We start from the raw sequence: 17,889 nt of genomic DNA, 5'->3' as shown, positions 1-17,889 counted from the left end.
AAGGTGTCCCCCCCAAAATGTATATGCACTTTAACAGCTGATAGCTCAATTTTGAAAATAAAATGTATTTTAATAAACACTGCCTTTAAAATTATAAAAAGTGTGTATATACATTTTTGGGGACACCCTATATCTTACCTCTTTAATTTTTGTATCTTATGTGCCACAGATTTTCCAGTCCTTGAGATCCCTACTTTTGAGTTTTATAGACAAAAGTTGACTTCTCTTGCTTCCTATTTTGCATGCTAGTTGTTTTTGCTTGTTTGTTTAATAAGGCTAGTTTGCCTTTTTTCAGCTAAGCCCTAATGGACCTTAACTCTAATCCTTCACAGATAGCCATTCAGCCCCACTTCTCTTCACATCCTGCCTGCCTCAGTCATTAGGGAAGGGATGCTGAGGCACAGGAAGGGATGCTAAGGCAATTCTGGACTCCTGAGGTCTGCAATGTACCATGAAATGACAGCTTATAGCCATCCTCAAGCAGTCTTTTGATGGGCAGATCTGAAGAAACACTGAGGCAGAAACACTTCACAAAAGAGTCAGATAAAAGAACACCTGGGCAGTGTACATGATTGAAGATTTTCTACACTGTACATAATTTGCTTAATTTCCTCATTGCTCAGTCATTCCCTTCTCCTTTGCCCTGCCTCTGCTTAACTCTTCCCAGATATTTTCTTGATTTTTTTGTACCTCCAAACTTTTATTCTATTCTCCTGATTCCTCAATTTTGCTCATTTTTCCCCTCTGGTGCAGCACTTCAGGTATTGGAACTACTAATAGCAACATGCAGGCAGCAAGCCCTATTCCTCCTCATATTCTTACCATTGGAGGCAGTTTCCTTCACAGGAAACTGGTTTATAAATTGTGATTTAAAAAATTGAAGCTTCATTGAGAAAAGCTTCATGGAAAAATTATAAAAATTTAATGGTTGGACTAAACTACTATTAATTCTTCCAATGGATTCTAGATTCTGTAACTCTCAAGTACAGAATTGTATTCTTAAAATAAATGGATGAAGATGTTCTCTGCGAATAAATTGGTAATTGTATCCATAAATTTGTGATGATATTTATTCAGAGTTGAGTACAAATGTGTTATTAACACTGAATTTTAGGTGGAAGTGTTGAAACTTATATTTAACCCTGAGGTGCTCCTAAATTGCTGTGAGCAGCAGCAGAACCTATCTGAAATGGTAAGTGGAAAATGACTTAAAATTCAAGGCTCCTTATGCTTTGGCTTAGAGAAAGTCAGAGTCAAGACTTAGACAAGGGACTTGGCATAAAATCTAGCATTGTCACAAAGTAAGATGACAAGATATGGTAATTGGCTGTTCGTGTGGTTGGAAAGAAATTAATGTAAAGATGATCTCAGGGCTTTAGAACTTAGGATATCTTACTGTAGGTCATCCCTTAAAGATAGAGAGGCCCTGCTGGGCTTGGCTCAGCGGTTGAGCGTCGACCTAAGATCCAGGTAGTCAGGGTTCAGTTCCCGTTCAGGGCACATGCCTAGGTTGCGGGCTCAATCAATGACACTCTCATCATCGATGTTTCTATCTCTCTCTCTCTCCCTCTCCTTTCCTCTCTCTGAAATCAATAAAGATATATTAAAAAAAAAAAAAAAAAAAAGAGAGTGGGGCGTATAAAGTAGGAGATTATGAATCTGCTCTTTTTGTTAAAAAGTTTCCCTCTAAATACATTTAATGTGTTCTCTCTGTGTGGAAGTTATTAATGAATATCTTAAAATCTACATTCTATTAATAATAACTGAATTTACATAGCTTCTATTGTCTATTTGCTTATAAACACCTTTGGGTTAATGAGAGCGACAGATAGGCTCCTAGAAGAAGAGAAAGCCTTTCTCCAAAGGTTAAACTGACTATGATGGGATATCACCTCACACCCCTTAGTATGGCTACTATCAAAAAATAAATAAGTGTTGGTGAGGATGCGGATACATAGGAACCTTTGCATACTTTTAGAGGGAACATAATGGTAGTACAGCAGCTACAGAAAACAGTATGGCAGTTCCTCAAAGAATTAAAAGTAAATTACCATATGATCCAGCCATTCCATTTCTGGAAATACATTTTAAAAAGTGAATGCAGGATCTTGAAGAAATATTTGCACATCTGTGTTCACAGCCACACTATTTGCAGTAGCCAAGAGGTGGAGCAACCAAAGTGTCCATCATGTATGCATGAATAAACAAAATGTTTATCCAGTGACAAGGAAAGATTACTGCCACTAATCTTGCTCTTGACTGGGTTTTGAAACAGCTGTGAGCTACAAATCTTAAGTTGTATATTGATCACCTGCACAAGTTATATGTCAAACATGCACACACACACACACAAAACACACATACACAAACATACACACACACACATATTTAAGGCAGCCATAAGTGTTTAAATTCTGACTATATCTCTAACTATGGGATCTTAGCCATACTATCTAATCATTCAAGGCCTCCATTTCTCCACTTGTAAAATGCAGATAATGATGTATCTACACATGGGGTTGTACAAAGAATAAAACAGTTAATACATTCAATACTTAAAATTGATCTGGCACAACAAAAACCACTTAGCTATTATTAGTAATAGCAGTACTAGTGGTATTTATATGATTAAATGCATAAAATATTAATATTGGTTGATTCTGAGTAATGAAGTGATGAGGTTATAGGTACATCTTTTAATTTTGCTTTTATGCTTGTAGTTCATATAAATTCCTTAATAATATCATCTATAGAATCATAAACAAGTCAATGTGTTATGTTTTTTAATTCTGAGGAGCAACTCATTAAAAGGTGAGCCCCACCTTGGACCCAAACAAAGTTGTATCTATGATAACACCTAAAAGAGTCTGGATGGTAATTTTAAAAGTAATATTTGAATAATTTCCATATTGTGGAACAGCACAGAGAAAATGATAAAAATCACAAAATCCAAAGACAGACACCATTATATTTTTGTCATAATATAATTCCAGAAAGATCCTGTGAACCTTATGCACCTGGGGTAAGTGTAGTGGCTACTTGATGAAGGCAGTGTTGTCCCCTGAGGACTTGTCCAGCCCCATTTTCCCAGAATTCTCTCATAGAAAACTTTTTACCAGCAACAATGTGATATAGTCTCAGGCCAAAGAAGGAAATTCTTTCTTGCTACCGATTTCTCAGACCTTTTTTATTACCTTAAATAACTTTTTTATTTTTCAATTACAGTTGACATACAATATTATATTAGTTTCAGGTGTCCAACACAGTGATCAGACATTATATAACTTGCTAAGTGATCACCCTGATAAACCCAGTATCCATCTAACACCATACAGAATTATTATAATATTATTGACTATATTCTCTATGCTGTACTTTACATCCCTGTGACTACTCTGTAACTACCATATTTAAGGTTGCCAGATGGGAGGAAGGTTGGGGGGATGGGTAAAAAAGGTAAAGACTTTCTTTTTTTTAAGTCAACTTTTTCTCATTCCACTTTCCCTCCCTCCCTACTTCTCTCCCCCTCCTCCTTGATCTCTCCCTCTCTCTTTCTCTCTCTCTCTCTTTCTCACTTCTTGCCATTTTCTCCCTTCAAGCTAAAGAAATAAGAACTCATTATTAAATAACTAAACCTTCCCTTCCAGGCATTAAATTAAATTTGAAAAATGTTAATACAATATAGTATCTACAGAAGAGAGAGTGTGTATGTGTGTGTTGAGAGAGAGAGAGAATTCATTTCAGAGAATTTTAGGGAAACTACTGCTTATTGTTTGGAAAAACTATGGAAATAATTGAGATTGATACTGCTCAATTAGAGATTTCATAGTTCAGATTCTTTGAAAAAAAAAATCCATCCTCTATTATAGTGAAATAAAATTCTACCCTAGAAGTGTTGCACTACAGAACCTCAAAATATTGGAAGAGGGGATTGCTGCCGATCAGGTCAGAAAAGGGACAAGGATGCTGCTCTGCTTCTTGAAACTGGAGAGTGTGCTGCTCACTCTGAAGCCAGAGTCATATTTTCTCTATACCAGCAATAAAATGTGTGTAATGGGGATTCACATTTACAAAGAAGAAGAAGGGAAAATACATTAGTACTGTGCTGTTTTGAAAGGCAGAGAAGGCATTTGATCAGATGATTGATTCTCATCTGTCATAAAAAACTTTCTTATAATAAAAAAAAAAATCTATGTTTCTAATAGTAAAATGACTGATTCTTGTTTCCTGCCTAATGAATTATTTACATATTCCACCCAAGAGCATTTATGCTCAATCTACACTTAGGCAACATTCCAGAAGATGGACCACTCATTGATAAGAGAATCTCCTCTGGTTTCAATACATTCTCTTCATTTACTCTATGAAAATGTTGGTGTGCTCCATCTCAGAGATGAATGAAGACCCACGTTGTGAAACTTCTGCTCTTCTGTGATCACAGAGCATAATGGGCGAGTGAGTTTTTGTGAGGGTGCCATTATTTGATCAATGGAAATACAGAGAATAGATCATTCAGGACCAAGCAAGAAAGAGCCACTGTAACCCTAAGACATGGCCCAGCCCTTTAGTCAGGATGCTTGAGTCCTGTTGCCATTTTCTGACTCTCCCCCCACATTCCTGCTCTCTGACCAGCTCCTCCAGGGGCCAGCACTCCTTGACCTGGCAGGTGTTCAAGGGAACTTAGATGATTTGGATTCTTTAAACCGAGGGTGGTGCTTTAAATATCTGGGGGAACCTTCCAAGTGACAAATTGGCTGTTATGTTTAGGCTTCCTTCTTTCCAAAGACATGTACTAACAATTCCTAGCTCATTCATATACAGAGTAGCAGGTTTTCCCCTCACAAAAGAGCCTGTTTTTGCTCCACACGGTGTGGAGCAAGAAAGATGTATCTTGGAAGTTCTGCAGGCTGCTCCAGTCCTCTACTTTTTGATACAGAGATAGACTGGGAGCCATAGGGTAACAGAGGCAGTGACTGGTCCCCAGCCAGAGATCCTAGTGCAACAGGGTAACTACAAGTGAAATGGACACCAGCTGAGTCACAAAATGCTCAAAATACATTGTGTTTCCTATGTCATGTTGCTGGAGGGATTCATTTCCCCATTCACACATCAACTGAAAAATGTGTTTTTACCTCCTTGAGCAACAGTCTGTAGACAAATTTCCTAATTTTAGAGTAACATATCAGTTCCAATGATCAATTGGATATAGGTATTGAAATAAAATTCATCTCTCTGTGTGGAGCAAAGATGTGATTGTGAAACTAACAGAAATATGGCAGCAGCATGGATACTTAGCTGGATTAACACATTGCAGTAATGAGTTATAGTTCATTATAATTCGCTAAAAACCAGGCCCTCCTTACAGATAAAGTTGAGCACATTTTAATGTGTCTAAGAACGCTAGCTGCCTCTTCAGAACTTTATTTTAAAATTTAGCATTTCATTGTCAAAAATGAAATTTAAATTATTAAACCTGTGGCTTTATATCACTGGACATTTTTCTTCTTTTCACTAAACATTTTCTGAGTAATAATCTGAGTTTTGAGATGGTGTCTATAAAGTTTTGCTTTTTATTATCAATAGTGAGCTTAATAATTTTAAAAAAAATCTCATTCTTAGACTTCCTGGAATTTATGAGATAACTTTATAATTATTTCTAAAAATGTTTATTGAGATATATATTATTCATATAGAAAATGCATATATGTACAGTTTAAAGGTAGAAAATAGCGTGAACCTCATGTAAGTAAGAAACTAGGACACCGTTAATACATCAGAAGCTCTTTGTGAGTTCACTGCTTAGCGTATCTATTCTTTTTCCACTAGAGTTAAACTCTTACTCTTGAATTCTCTCCTTGCTTTTCCTTTTGGCTTTGTCGCATATGTATATATGAAACCATAAGAATAGACTGTTCTATTTAACCTGAACTTTATAAAACAGTACAGAGCTGGAAGTGTCTTGTAGACCATGAGAAAGAAAATACTAAGAAGTGTTCCTTATGAATAATTGGGCTAAAATGGAAAAAGCATAGCGTAGCAGCCATTTCTACACAGCAGCCTCAGGCAAACTGCACTTCAGGGAAAAACCTGCACTGAACTGCCTGCCTACAGTGCTTTAGTGTCGGGCCACCCAGCCCTTATAAAGGAGTTCCTGGAATCCTATTTCAGCCAATAGGACTGAGGCTTTCCCCACCCAATCAGAGCTGCGCAGCTATATCCCCATCAGTATCTTCACCAACCAATCAGAGTTGCTCCATTCTGACCGCTCAGGACAGTGCCTTCTAGACCAATCAAACTGCAAGGATTTGGAGTCCTCAATTGTCTGAGGACAAACCAATTAGGGACCTGGATAATGACTTCTGTCCCTATATCAGCTCTCCTCTGGGAGCTTTGGGAGCGCAATTTCCCTTTCCGCTGAGACTATAGACTACATTTCCCTGGCTGGAGCTGAAACACCAAAGATGCCTCACTGGAGCAAAGCAGACCGGTGAAGGGAAGAGCTAGCTGGAGAGGGGCCTGGCCCCAGGGCCTTCTAGCAGAGCTGTTTTCAGGGCCCTGCTGTGTCACAGTTGAGCTGTTTGCACTAAATAAAGTTTCCTTCTTCACTGCACCCCAAATTAGGGATTCTTGTTGGTGTTGAATTGATGCTAAGGACCTTTGGTTTACACTCCTTTTGTGTCTTGTTTCTTTATTTCAAAATTGAATAATTTCTAATTCCATATGTATATATATGTACATTGAGATAAAAAAAATACTGTGTGGAATATACTTATTCAAAAATTGTTTGCTGTTTACCTAAAATAAATTATATCAAAGTTATATGTCTCTTTTTTCGGGTGAGAAGGGCTTTTTCACTTTTATTTTTATTGTGTAATTCTAGATTGACTGCGGTTTTCTTTCATTACTATAAAAATGTCACTCCATTATCTTCTGGTTTACATAGTTTCTTTCTTTAAATTTTTGTTGAATTTATTGATGTGACATTGATTAATAAAATTATACGTTTCAAGTGTACAATTCTATAATACATCATCTGTATATTGTATTGTGTGTTTACTACCACCTACATCTCTTCCTTTAATTATACTTCCCTGATTATTTGCTGCTCTTTAGTAACAATTCCTTGTTTTGCAAAATTTGATTATAAAATGCCTTACAGTTACAACGGTCTACTTACATAGTAGCATAGCTTCTACACTAGTGACTGCCAACTTATTTCATTCTTTTGTTCCTTGAAGAATCATTAATGAGAACATACATCATTCAGTATTCACATCATCAGCCAGTATAGAAATACATATTGGCACAAAGTTAACACTGAAAATTTTTCTTCTAATTTAATTTAAACATGACATGACTTTTTTTCATTCTTCAAGATTGTGTTGTGCCTATTGATCAACAATATTTTATTGTCCACTGACAGAACAGAACATTGTCATCATTATTGTATCCCAGTCTTTTTAACAGCACACATGATGATTTCACTTGTTCCCAGGCTGGAAGAATCTGTAGTACTATGCATGTGAATGAATTAAATTCTTCAAGCAATAAAATCCATTTCAAAATGTAGTCATAGCAAGTGCCAGAATAATTATCCACTTCAAGTCAGAATTTCTTCCCATTCATAGGCAATGTTGTCCCCTTAAAGGAAAGTCTTGACATTAAAAGGAATAACTTTTTTCATCAATTATTTCTTTAACACGTTCAACAAATTCCTTTAAGCAATGGAGTATTTCAGTAACCCTGTTCATCTTTCAGTTTGCAAAATTCTATTGCTAAAGAGATATTGAAAAATATGAACAAGAAATAAGTAAGTATCACTCAATGGATTATTAAAAAGTCAAAAAGAATTTTGGGGGTCTTTTCTTCATGTCATATGAATTCAGTGTTTAAAAGAAAAACCCGAAGAGCCATTCAACTGTATTTGTTGAAGAGAGTCAGTGGGTTTTTGAATGAGAGAAAACTGAAGAATATTGGATGCTAATAAAATCCCCAAAATCATTTGTTAAGTTCAAACCATACAAATGCTGAAGTAAGAGAACAATTTTATGCCAATTACTTCAATGTCAATAGAAATGACATCAGATGTTATTTGAGTAGAATTGTGCAGGATATGAGAAGTATAGCCAACATTTTCAATAGAATAATTCATGTTCTGCTTCAACTTTGCATAAACTTTGCACTTGTGTATAAATGTCCACTAAACTACAAATAGCAGTACACTTTTCTTACTGCTAACTCAAAAAGTCTCTGCAAAAACTTTCTGTTTCAAGTTTCATCTGAAGGGATTTTACTCACAAAAGCAAACCTTTTTCATAAGGAAACTATTGCACACGCAAAGGAAAGATGTTTTCCTGCATTGTCATCACTTGCATCTATGGCCATGCTGTAAAAACTTGAGATATTTTAGCATGGATGATTCAGATATTACCATTTGGGTCTTTGATAATCTCTGTAATATTAAAGGGAACTATTAAATTTTTTATGCAAGCACTTTGAAATTTGCTTGCAATTTTGGAATCAGAAAATGCTTTTGATAGTAGTACATTCAAACAGTCATTTGAGCTGAAAGACTAATGCCTTTCATACATAGTGTAGAAGGGAGTTACGACTTTCACTATGGCTATTCTATCTTCTTTATGTAAATTTCTTAATAAAAAAGTGTTATTTTTTTTCAGTGTCTTTGGTACTCATTGAGGAAATAATACATCTCTCATGCTCAACTGTTAGTATATGTTGGTTTATATCTGACTTTCCATCATTTTCTATATTGAATAAAACACTGCAAATGGCACACAAAACTTTAAAAGGATTGGTTCTTCATTTAATAAATGTCCACTGTTTATAAAATTCATCACAACATTTACACTTGTGTTTGAGCATGTTGAGGTTCAACAATATATAAATAAAAATAGATTAAACAACCAATGCAAGAATTAAAAAGATTTATCTTGAAAATCTCATGACCACATCAGCCAGTATACCCATCACTCACAAGTCTGAACAAGTCTGTAAACAGGGGTAGTTGAATGGTTGAAAAGGTGAACTTGTGAACTAAGAATAACTTGAAGTCCATATTTGATGCAAAAAGAACTTCCCATTTCCTTGAGGGGAGAATTGTAATTGGAAGGCACATTCTTCCTGAACAAAGCCAGAGTTGATCTTATATGAGATTTTGGTTTGCTTGGGGATTCAAAGATGGGCAGACATTCAGAAGCAGAGTATTGGGGATGGGCTGTGTTCCTATGGTCATTACAGTAAGGCTGTGGGCCTTATTGTACTTACTATTTGTTTTAGGCAGCTGGTAGCTGTCTAGCAACTGGGGTTCTCACCACACACAGAGCAAGGGGCTGAAGGCAATCTTGAGCACAAGTCTGTAGAGGCCAGGACTCTATGTATCCTGTAACTAACTGCCATAAAACTGTCATGAAAATGTAAATGTGGAACCTCTTATTTCAGCTGAAGTCTTCCCCAGAAGTCCAATCCATGAACATAAGGAAGGCTGAGCAGGCAGGGTAAAGTGGGGAGTACAAGTCTAGAATCCTATCTACTCAGCCCCTTCTACCCCTGGGGCCAGTGGGCCCTGATACCCACAGAACTCTAGGGTATACACTGAACACTGCTGGGAAAGCTCAGTGCTAGAAGACCTTGCTTCAGATATGGACTTCATCTAGGGTTGCCAGCAGTCCTGAACACATAGGCCATGTCCTCTATGTGTTTTGTCCTGCATCCTATATTGGCTTTGTCAGAACACCCTAAATGTCCTGTGTTCAGCTTTTTACAATAAGTTACACAAATTTAGCAGTTAGAGCTATTTTCAACCATAGTGATTAGTGATTAAACCACTTGTGTGGAAAATCATACCCCCACAAATAAAGGTCTGGTCTCTCCAGAGGTTTGGCTGAGGAAAGATCAAGGGGTAGCAGGGGGTGGGGGTATTTAGAATTAAAGAAAGGAAATATTCAAGAAAGGAAAACCCTGTTTTTTTTGCCATAGTCCCAAGTCATGAACTAGATATATAATCAGTACAATCAGCCCGTCAATGACTGTCTTCAAAACCTAAGCTTCTGAAACTTAGACTTTCAGAAGTGCCAGGCTTCTGAAAGTTAACCAATCAGTGATGTTCCCACAAACACCTGTCCTGAAAGTCAACCAATCAGCAACAGCCTCACACTTCCAGGCAGCATCTTAATCAGCAAGTTCTGTTCAGGGGCCATGCTTCTGAAAATCAGCAGATCTAGTCCCAACTCTGCCACATAATAGCCATGTGTACTTGAGCATATTTCATGGCTCTCTGAGCCTTAGTTTCTTCATCTGTGAAGTGGGATTGATAAGCCCTATGGGGATGTATGTGTTGAATGTTAAATAACTAATACACTACATGGAATGCATTGGGTCTTTAATGATTGGCAGTTACTGCTATTATTATTTTGACCCTAGATAGGTAGGGACAACTCTCTTGTCTGGGATTTACTTATCTAGGAGATGTTAAAGAATATGAGTTTTCTAGGACACTGTACACCAAATCAGCTAAAAATGCTGATTAGTAAGAAAACCTAAGTAAATCTTTCCATCTTAGAGGATATATTATTTCATTTGAACTTGGGGGAGTTTTCTTCAGCTGGGTGCAACTCAGAGCTCCTAGACTTTGTGTAAAGCCAAACTTTTTCCATTCTTCCCAGCTGCCCATCTACCCAAACCACCCCTATATTCATTCATTTTATTCCCACCAAAAATCTAGATCTCACATAGAGTTTGAGCACTTAAACCCAACATAACCTCATAAAAACATCCTTTGAATTGAGTAGGTTCTGGCCCTCTAAGAACAAGACAAATAGTGTCAGACCAGTAGCAGCTGGCACCTTAAAAGAATACTACCCTTATTTCTCAGTAACTCCTTGGAGACAATGTGCAGAGAACAACTAGTTTGTGCAATATGTTCAATTGCACTGTGACAAGATCATGGGAAAGCTTCCATTTTTGCACTAAGTGCAGGTTTCTCTGGTTTACCCATGATCCTAAAGTAAAGCTAAGTCCTTTTTACATTCCATTTTATTGACTTTCAACTATGAGATACACTAGAAAGTCTGGCCCCTGCTAACCACTCCCACAGCCCCATCACTCAGCTTAATTTAAAATTACTGCCCACTGAAGGCTTTGTAGTTTCCCAAGGCCCCAGTATGCTTTGTCTCAGGGCATTCACAATTGACTGTTATCATATGGATCTCCCATCTTCTGACTCACTTTTATTGGTCCTTTAAGTCTTAGAGGACACCCATCATAATCCTTATATAATTGCTCTTCCTAGAAGCTAAAATACTGGAGATAAGGGATGGGTCTTTTTGATCCTAATGTCCCCAATTTTAGTGTGGTGTGTTCCAAAGAGTACCTGCCCAATAGATATTTGGAGAATGTTTGTGAAATTAATGTTCCTTCTACACTCTTTTTTTTTTTTTTTTTTTTTTTTTTTAGGTTTCACAAACATTTATTCATTCAGTTAACCTTTTAACAACTACTAAAATTTAATCGCTCGGTGTAAACATCTCCTTCTACTCTTGAATGAACTAAGCAAATACAGATATATATTTTATAGAACAGACTAACAGGGACAAGAGAAGCCAAGAATTGACTAAATTTTACATTTTTGTCTCTATTTATTGACGCCAACCATTTTACAGCTGAGTTCTTATAAATTTTCAAAGAGACCACTCTTTCAATTCCATGTTATTTAGTTCTAGATCACTAAAAATGATAAAATGGTTTCCAACTTGTATTACAAAATAACAAATCTCTTACTCTTAAATCTGATAAAGTAGATTGAAGACAACAGTGCATATGTGAACAATGTCTTTCATAACCTAGATTCTTAAGTTAATTAATCTTCCGAATAAAAGAAATAGCATTTGAAAAACACCAAAAAAGATAAATCTCCAAGTCACCCATATAGAATAAGAATACACAGATGTCACACACTGTTTTCCCTCTGATCTCACCCCACCCTTCCACTATTTCAAATGTTGACTCCCTTCTTTAAAATCAAAGGGAAGAATTTGCTTTAGTCATCATTTACTAAGAGTGGGAGAACCTGGAACTTGTGCTGGCCTTGGCAGTGGTATCTGCCTTGGCTACAATTCTGGCTTGGGTTCTTCATCTCTCAAAGCCACCTCATACTGGGATGGGAAGTATCTGGGGTTGGTCCCAGGGATCTTGGCCAAAAACTCCAGCAATTTCATCTTGGCTGGTTTCAGCATGGGCTTGGGCCACATAAGAATTCATAACATGAAGGATTACTATTGAGTATCTGCCATGCCAGTACTCCAGGTACTTTTCCTTCACCAAATCTCTAGTGATGGGCCTCTTAGGTTCCCTAAAGATGAAATTCTTCATGCCAGAATATAAATCCATAGCATTCAGCACTTCTCAGATCTCACTCCTCAGTGGTGTGGTTGCCCTTCATGAAGATCACACCCAGGATAATTATCAGGAGGCCAGTCTTGGTCATGCCCTCTTCACAACTCAGCCTTCCATAATAGGTGAGGTCCAGTTTGTTAACAAGGGCAAAGTTCAGTTCCATGCATTCAGAGGCTCTCCTGAAGATATCAGGGAACTCATCCCTGTACACTTTGATAACATCAGTCATGTCTGCCATTGTGATGGGCTCATTCATTTGATACTTGTGCAGCAGGAAATTGACTAACAATTCCACCTTTTCATCTAGAGAGCCTAAGGGCAAGTTCTCAGTGTCTGGCAGGGATTGTGAAGTGCTTGAATTTCCCATCTTGTCTTGGCTGCTGGAGACCTTATCTGATTTGCTCGATGAGGTAGCTGTGGTGACAAAGAGGAGTAGGCACTCTGAGAACCCTGGGGAATACTGGGTGCCCCAGGAATAGAAACCTCCTTTACAGTGCAGGATATCAGAGAAGAGGAAGCCTCATTCTCAGCCTCTAGAACCTGTGCACCCTCTAGGCCCTGAATCTCACTGTGGGCTTGAAAGCATTGCTCATGTGGGAAGCACGGACTCACCTTATCACTAGGCATGATGACTTGTTTGGGTGGCAGCAGACAGGAGTGTCAGCAGGAGGATGGGCAAAGAGAACCCACAATCTAAGGGAGAAAGGGAAAATATTAATGGTCTTAGCTGGTAAACTTAACCATAACAGCTCTGATGGAGGCTGCTTCCACAGGTCCTCTCCCAAGAGCAGTGCTTAGTGGCTCACAGGTTTCTTGTCCTGTAACACCTGTTCCATAATAACCTTAAGGAGAAAGTGAAAAAGCCCCTCCAGGCATGACCACCCTTCTCAGACTGAAAATTCTCAGGACTGACAGTAGGGCAGGTGAAGTTAAGATCTGTGGGGTTCCTTCTATTCTTAGTTGTGCCATCTCCTCAGCCTTCACTAACAGTCTTCACCTTTAGTTCTTTCATTGATTGGAACATTTCCCTCTTCTGAACTAGGGCTGCCCCCCTGAGACTAGCAATCACTTCTCTGAGACCGCTGAAGAGGAAGTCAGGGAGTGGCTGAGTTAACAGATTTACCCAGAGCTGTCCAGGTCTAACAGCAGAGGTGCAACCCCTTTTGTCCTGGGCTGGGTATTTCCCTCATTTCTCACTCAGGGACCTAATATTGACCCCTGCAAGATCCTAGGTTACATCTCCTCTGTTAATCTGAGACCAGGCCCCTCAGATCAGGCCTCACCTTGCTGCATCACCCAGAGCGAAAGTTGGGCTGCATCTGAAATAGTCTGAAAGCTATTCTGGGGCTTCCTAGGGATGATGGCAAGGGGTCCCTCCATTCTTAGATGAGTGGTCCCATAATTCCTCAATTAAATCCTCACCTGAACACCTACAGGGCCTGGGATTCTTCCCTCTGCTGACTTGAGACCAAGTCTTCAGACCAGGCCTCCACAACCCTGAGGTCTGAGGCTCCTAAAGAGGAACTCAGGGCACCACTTTGTCCACTTCTGTAATACCTTCCAAGTCTGACAGCAAGGGTGTTACTCTTTCTCTTTTCTGGGGTGGCTAATTGCCTTAATGCTTACTCAGAGTCTTCACCTGGAACCCTTGCAGGGTTAGGACTCCTCCCTCTGTTTCGCTAGGACCTCTCCTTACAGCAAGGTCCTCATTTCCCTGAGACTCCTTACCCTGCCCATGAGGAAATGAAGGGGCATCTCAATCTGACAGTTATTCCAGACCTCCCAGGGCTGAGAGCAGAGCAGGGCTTTGTGGGGTCCCTCTTTTTTGAGGTAGGTTGTCCTCATAGTACCCATTCAGACTTCTTCCTCTCCTGACTTGTGACTGCAACCCTCAGACCAAAACCCTCACTACTCTCACTCTCTCGAGTAGAAAGTTAAGGTCACTTCCGGCCACCCATGCTTGGGGCTTCCCAGAGCTGACAGAGGGCTGGGGCTCTGTGTGAGACACCATCCCTACCCCTCTGTTCTCATGCAAGATCCTCACCTGGAAACCTATAGAAACTAGGAGTCCTCCCTCTGCTTACCTGAGGCCACACTGTTCAGACCAAGGCACTTCCATGAAGCCCCTTAGCAGAAAGTCAGAGGCTGCAACATTTGGTCACTCTTTTCCGGAGCTTCCCAGTACTCACAGCTGGGCTCTGGCTTTATAGGGGTCCCTCTCTTCTGGGGTGAGTGGCATCTTCAACTCTTATCCTGGGTCCTTGGCTGGTCTTTTTGATTAATTACTTCCTTGATTAAGATTTCTTGATTGATTAAGGAAGTAATCAATCTGTGTGCACTTATAAAACTGCAACTGTCACAGAGATTAAGTCTGAATCCCAGATTTTAGTTGGGAAGGCTGCAATACAATGCATGTGTCCAGAATAACTACTGCTGGACTTGTCAGAGAAAACACACACGCCTTCCCATCAGAGGACTCTTTTCCAGCCAGACTTAAATACTTGGGAATCTTCTGTTCTAAAAGGTATGCATAACCCATGGACACAGACAATAGTGTGGAGAGGGCCTGGGGGGTGGTGGGGGGATAATGGGGGTGGAGGGGATCAATGGGGAAAAAAAGGGGACATCTGTAATACTTTCAAAGATAAAGATAAATTTTTAAAAAAGAAAGTATAAGCAGGCTCCATGATTAAGTAGAACACACTGATGATTTCAAAGTGAAAAAAAAAGTTTACTTTCTACAAGGTTGAGATTCATGTAGACACATTTTTTAGGTAGTTTTGTCCATATCCCTCGAATCGATGTATCACTTCCTGTAATCATGAAGTAAAGAGTTGTAAGAGCCAGCATAGGCCCACCGGGTGGATATATACCTCACTTCTGATTTCTAATCATTTGAGAAGTAATTGAAATAGTAAAGTAGGAAACAGCCTTAGAACTTATCATTTTATGGATGGAGAGTCTGGAGCACAGGGAGGTGGTGATTTGTCCAAGATCTCATACCTTGTACCAGAAGGAGGATTCACATTGACACCAGCTTTTCCATCCATGTACTCACAATGACTGGGGCATCAGAGTGAGGGGTGGAGTGTTTTGCTGACTAGTAAGCATTCAAAACATATAGTCATAGCAAAATTCTCTTTTGACTTATCTTCAATCCCCTCCCTCATCCCCACCACCATATAAGCTTATTATAAGTTTATTCTAAATGGATACAGATGCACTTATGGCTATTGCATAAATGTAATAATAAAGTACAATTTGTTTTTCAATTTTCTCTCCTCCCCCAACTAGTAATGTATCTGGAAGCATGTACTATATTAATCTTCAGAGTGGCCATAAAGTCTGGAAACTCAGATAACACTATTTTATTAATATTTTACAGATTGAACATGTTTTTGATAATATTTTATATATTTGTCTATATTTCCGGACATCATAGTCACTATACAGATTTAGCATTTTTCTTTCTTTAAAAAATTAAATATCATGGACATGGACAACAATGTTTTGATTGTGGGGGTGGGAGGGATGGGTGGAGGTGGTAGAGGCATAGAGAGGATAAGAGGTGATGGAAAAAATAAAATAAAATATTTTAAAATCCCCCAAATTAAATAAATGATGAAGCCTATAATTGAAACTCTAATGCATATTTATCTGAAAATATTGTCTTAAGGTAGCAAGAGTGTTGAGATATAGAATTGGTATTCTAAGTATTGCTTTTGAGAATTAGTTGGCCATCCTTTCCCTGGTTAATGAGAAAAATGAGAGAAACAATTAAATTGAAAGCTTGAATATTTCTCTACTATACCTTTCTGCCTTTTATAGACTTGCCGTTGCATCTCAGTTCTTGATCTGTAAGTTCAGCCCACAAAGTCCTGTTGATCACAGTGATTAAGTGCCAAGTAGCATATTGTGTAGCACAGACAAAGCTTACTCTCGAGCAGAAGTTCCAATGAGGAATTTTTCATTTGCTCTTTGAGAGATTATGCTGTGAAGCAATTTCATCACCTCTTCCATCTTGCCTTGGAATCATTTTAGAGCTCTTTTGATTTATTTTGTTTATTACTTGCATTCTTTTTTGAGACTGGGATATGAGAACAAAGAAGATTCAGGTTTTATGTCTTCATCCGGTTCTTTTAGTCAACTCTCATGTACTATATTATTAACATAGAATGTATTTTGTTCTTCTGTTTCCTACATGTTTGGGGATCTTTAGAGAGAGATTATTTGTTGAGTATGTAGAATTAATGTCATCTAGAATTTTAAAGTTTGCATCTTCATTTTATTCAGAATTTGCATGTACACCATACATTATTTTAAAACAAAAGTTCTTTAAAATGGGTAAAATTCTAAGTTACACTAATGTGGGGTATTTAAATAACACAATAGACACAATTGTCAATGGCCATGATATATGCTCAGTCAAAAAATTGAAATAAAAACATTTTTCTGTAAATGTAACAAGTGAACTTCCAATAATAGGTACTTTTTAAGTCTTGTATTTCTTTAATATTTTTTAATATTTTTATTTAATAAGTTTTAGATCTACAGAAAAGTTGTGAAGCTAGTACAGATATTCCATACATATATATATATATATATATATATTATATACAGTTCACTCTATCATTACTATGGTATATTTGTCACAATTAATGAACCATTACTATCTACAGTCCATACTTTTCCCAAGCTTCCTTAGTTTTTACCTAATGTTGTTTATATATTTCCAGGATTAAGTCCAGGATACCACGCTAGATATAGTCACCATGTCTCCTTAGGCTCTTCACTGGCTGTGATAGTTCGTTATACTTTTCTTGTTTTTGACAACTTTGACAGTTTTGAGGAATACCTGTTAAGTGTTTTTATAATGTCCCTCAATTGAGATTTGTCTGATGATTCTTACCAATTTTTTTTTCATCTTTTTAAAGAATCAGCACTGATTTTCAATTTCATTGATTTTCTCTGTTGTTTTCTCATTTTCAATTTAGTTGATTTTTGCTCAAATTTTTATTTCATTTCTTCTCCTTGCTTAAAGTTTAATTTGCTCTTCTTTCTTTTGTTTCCTAAGGTGGAAACTTACATTACTGATTTTAGAACTTTCTTCTGTTCTTATATGCATTTTATGTTCTAAATTACTCTATGCATTGCTTTAGCAGCAGCCAAAAAATTTTTGACAAGTTGTAGTTTCATTTTTATTTAATTCATAATACTCTAAAATTTGTCATAAGGTTTCTTCTTTGACTCATGGTTTATTTAGAAGTACATTGTTTAATTTCCAAATATTTTGTGATTTTCCAGCTATCTTTCTGTTCTTTATTTCTAGTATAATTTTATTGTGATCTAAAAACAGATTTTATATGGTTCATATTATTTTAAATTTGTTAAGATGTGTTTTATGACCCAGAATATGGTCTATCTTGGTGGCTCTCATGTAAACTTGAAAAGAATGTATACTCTGCTGTTGTTGGATGG

The 17,889-nt window shown here is 37.7% G+C and overlaps 1 pseudogene across 1 annotated transcript; it reads right to left on the bottom strand.

The window, feature by feature from the left end:
• Nucleotides 1-12,125: 12,125 nt before the first annotated feature.
• LOC308551047 (melanoma-associated antigen B16 pseudogene) lies at nucleotides 12,126-12,778 on the bottom strand (annotated as a pseudogene). The gene has a single exon. The product of its transcript is annotated as a melanoma-associated antigen B16 pseudogene (transcript).
• Between the last annotated feature and the right edge of the window lie 5,111 nt (nucleotides 12,779-17,889).

This window comes from Miniopterus schreibersii, assembly GCF_964146895.1.
Source record: "Miniopterus schreibersii genome assembly, chromosome: X".
Lineage (NCBI taxonomy): Eukaryota > Metazoa > Chordata > Mammalia > Chiroptera > Miniopteridae > Miniopterus > Miniopterus schreibersii.
The sequence above is the reverse complement of the archived record's forward strand: the minus strand, read 5'-3'. Positions and strand labels throughout refer to the sequence as shown.